The 4,151-nt window shown below is 38.7% G+C and overlaps 1 pseudogene; it reads left to right on the top strand.

Annotated features, from left to right (window-relative positions):
* Positions 1 to 1,239: 1,239 nt before the first annotated feature.
* LOC116895611 lies at positions 1,240 to 1,509 on the top strand (annotated as a pseudogene).
* The last annotated feature ends 2,642 nt before the right edge of the window (positions 1,510 to 4,151 follow it).

Below are 4,151 nucleotides of genomic sequence, written 5' to 3'. Positions count from 1 at the left end.
GTCCTTGTTCATGCATTTGTGTATGGAAACAGTCATGCCTTTCTGAATATATCGACCTACTTCTTAAATCATGTTCACCAAGGTCCTCTCATGTTTTTCTAGTTGGTGATGTCTGTTTGGCTATGCATGTTCTGTTCCTTCTACAGATTTATTAGTACCGAGGAAAGAGGACCAAAGTTATCAATCTCCAGTATAAATTTACAATCAAATTAACTTGTGAAATGAAAAATGGTCATTGTGGCATAGAAGTCTTTGTTTTCATTCCATTTTATGTACATATACACACAGAGACCCACACAAACAGAGAGAGAAAGAAGAGAAAGTCAAATCTTATACCATTCAGCAGCTAGATAAATAGGAAAGGTAAGTGATTCGTATTCTATTAAGCTGATGCTGTTTATGATAGTTTTTTAATATCATCTTTCATTGTTCAGAACCAGATGCCAAAATATTTGTAATAATTCATTTCTGCATTTGAATTGGAAAAATCTACAATATATTACTCCTGAGCGTCAAAGCACAGGGGCCCAAGTAATCCTGACATTTTCACTGTGTGCTTTCATACACATTTCATAAAGCAAAATAACATTTTTAAAATTTAAAAAGCATCAAAATATAATTTTGGACTAGTGTATAAACTATACCAGAATGAAAAAGGGAATTTTAACCATATAGATATGAAGACTAAAGTAATCACAAATTTTAATTTTGTTAATTAACCTCAATAAAAGGATGAAGCTTGTTATCAATCTTTCAGCAAAAGATAACCATGTGGTTAACCTATGTGCTCAATACCACAGCAGACCGGCGCTCTTGTTCTGAGTATCCTATAGAGAGATTAATAAGTACAAAGATTGAATGGGGAACGTGTACAATGCTTTTTAAATATTATTTTCTACCTGCATTATGAGCCAACGTTTCATCAGAAAAAAAAATATTCAAGAAGTGTTAACAACCTACTGAAAATGCACTTTCTCCACACTTGCATCCATAAATACATAATGACCACAAGTTAGTGTTTCTGCTGAGAGTGATTTGTACCCTGTAGTCTGTTCCTCAATGCATAGGATTTTAAAATAAATCCTACATATAAAATGCATGGAAATAGTGCTGTGTGCTTTTTATTTACCTTCTCTATTAAGAATTTCCATTCAGGGAGCAGTGTGAAGAAGCAGCGAGGATGACCCTCAGTTGCAGCATACCTACCTGTGTTCTTCCTCGATGCCCCCTGCTGCCGTCATGCCCAAAAGAAAAGCTGAAAGGGATAGTCAAGGAGACAGCCAAGTTGAAGGACGAGCCACAGAGAAGATCTGAAAGGTTGTCTGCTAAATCTATTCCTCCAAAGCCAGAGCCCAAGCCTAAAATGGCCCCTGCAAAGAAGGGAGAGAAGGTACCAAGGGGAAAAAGGGGAAAGTCGATGCTGGTAAGGATGCAAATGATCCTGCAGAAAATGGAGATGCTAAAACAGACCAGGCACAGAAGGCTGAAGGTGCTGGAGATGTCAAGTGATGTATGTGCAGTTTTGATAACTGTGTACTTCTGAGTACGCTACAGTTCGAAATACTATTTTTAAATCAAGTTTTATAAAATTGCAGAATTTTGTTTTACTTTTTAAAAAAAAACTATATTGTTAGCACACAGAACACTTCATTGTTGGGGAGGAAAGATCATGTGTCACTAACAAAATATCATCCAAGCTGGATTGAGGACAGAAAACCACTTTCTTTGGTAATTTTGAAAGACTCCTGTTGGCGGCCAGGAGAAACATCCTGGTATTGCATGGGTGGCCACCAAGGCACAAAAGGCCTTGTAGTCTGGGAAACTCTCAATTCATTTTTATATCCTCTTCCCTCTGTACCATCAACATAGACGTAATTCCCTTAAAACCAGAGACCTATTGGAACCTGGCCCCCAAAATTGGTTTTCTAGTCTATTGGGCAATGTGGACTTGGCAGTGACTTCATCAGGTGTTCTCAGAAGAGTGCTGGTTCCTTTTATAAAAGATTGTGGATTTTTCAGATTGATAATGCTGCCATGTTCATTTCCTGAAAGTCAGTGTCGGCGTGTGAAAAGTTGTTAAACAGCATCCCTAATGTGAAATGTCAACCCTCACTCTAAGCTACTTTACCCTTTTCAACGCATTGAATGAAGACTTCATTGGGTTTTATAGTGGATTTCTGATGTAGGTAGACTACACACGAAGGGAATTTGGAAGTTCTTGTATACTGTTGATAGTCTGCCCATATCCTGCCTGACATACCATGATTGTTTATGAAAAGTATCTTTAATAAAGCTGGTTAGAGTTAAACTTGGGAAAAAAGAATTTCCATTCAGATATTATAGTTCAGAAAAATATATGACTGTAATATTGATTTTCAAAAAATATATTTTCTAAAACGTGTTTGGTGTTAGTTTGGGTTTTACTGCTGTGAACAGATACCATGACCAAGACAACTCTTATAAGGACAATATTTAATTGGGGCTGGCTTACAGGGCCAGAGGTTCAGGTGGGAGCATGGCAGAATCCAGGTAGACACGCAGCTGGAGGAGTTGAGAGTCCTACCTCTTGTTCCAAAGGCAGCTAGGAGAAGACTGGCTTCCAGGCAGCTAGGATGAGAGTCATAAAGTCCATGCCCACAGTGGCACACTTATTCCAACAAGGCCACACCCACTCCAACAAGGCTGTACCTCCTAACTGTGCCCCTCCCTGGTCCAAGCATATTCAAATCAAGATAGTATGACAGTAATATAGGGCTTAGATTTTCCTATATAAATATAAGGAGTAGCAAAAAAAAAGAACACTGAATTGTCATTTACTAGGATTGTAACACCAAAAGGTGAACTCAAAGTTAACAAAGTGATGTTTGAGCAGAAGCAGCTGCCATTTCCTGACCATTTTGCTACCCAGGCCTTAACAGGTTACAGTGCTTGTCACTCAGCCGTGTAAATTTTATATTTACTTTGCATACTAATTTCTCATCAAATATACAGTTTGGAAATACTTCCTCATTCCACAACCTCTTCTTTTCTCGAAGTGTTTGTTTATTTGTTTGTTTTGGAATTAAGATATAATTACATAATTTCTCCCCATCACTTTCCTCCCTCCAAGCCCTCCCAAGTCTCCACCTCTCCACTTTGCTGCCTCTCAGTCCATGACTTCCTTTCTGTTGTTATGGTTGCATTCATCCATACACATATGATTCACTGAGTTCATTTAGGCATTAATTGAATGTGTATGGTTTCAGGGCTGACCCGTTGATATTGGACAACCAATTAAATTATTATTTGTAAAGAAGACTGCTCAGTTTTTCAACTGCCTGTACCTCTTTGTTTAGGGGTGGGGCCCTGAGAGATTCCCCCTTCCACGCTAGTATGTCTATCTGGGTCTTGCTTAGGCAGTCATATCGTTGAAGTTTTAAGTATTTGAACTTTAGGTAGGGACTATGCTGGTTTAGGAAAAGTGGCAGTATGAGGTTCTCCTCTAAGATGACATCTCTCACCCTAGAAAATTGGGTCTGTTTCCATCATCAAGAATGGCTTACCTCTTGCTGAGCTGGCCTTAAGTCTGATCAGTTATTGGTTACCACCAAGACATGAATGAGTATTTCACCATTAGGGAAAGTTTGAAGCACTGGTTGCTTTTCCTTGCAGGTCATGGGAATCACAGCTACAGAGGAGTACTGGCTTCTTCCTTCCCTTGGAGGGTTGCCCAGCACCTTCTGGAATGAGGCAGTTATTCCTAAGAAAGGAGGCTTTCAGGTCAGATCCGGCTCAGATTCTCACAGTTTGCTTCACTTTGTCCTTTTCTTTAGGTGACAGGAACCTTTGGGGCAGCATCGTCTGTTTTAGCTCCCTTGACTGTTTTTGCTACATAAATTTAAAAATAATTTACAAAAAATAATTGTTTGTAATAAATGAAAAATAGTTTTCTTTTGCTCATCTTTCCTGTGTAAATTGGAACACATCCTGTATTGCGTGCTATCAGACATTGCTAATGTAACACAGGGTGGGTCAATAATGGGCTTAGTTGGTTGACAGTCATCTTATAATAAAGATTGTGGATGATGGCTTAACCCTAAAGACAGAGCTTCTTTTTATTAACTACAGGCAGCTTCTATTAGGGTTACACAAACCAGTGCTTTACATGGCTG

This window comes from Rattus rattus, chromosome 3, assembly GCF_011064425.1.
Source record: "Rattus rattus isolate New Zealand chromosome 3, Rrattus_CSIRO_v1, whole genome shotgun sequence".
Classification (NCBI taxonomy): Eukaryota; Metazoa; Chordata; class Mammalia; order Rodentia; family Muridae; genus Rattus; species Rattus rattus.
Note: the sequence above shows the minus strand (reverse complement) of the source record. Positions and strands in the feature narration are given on the sequence as shown.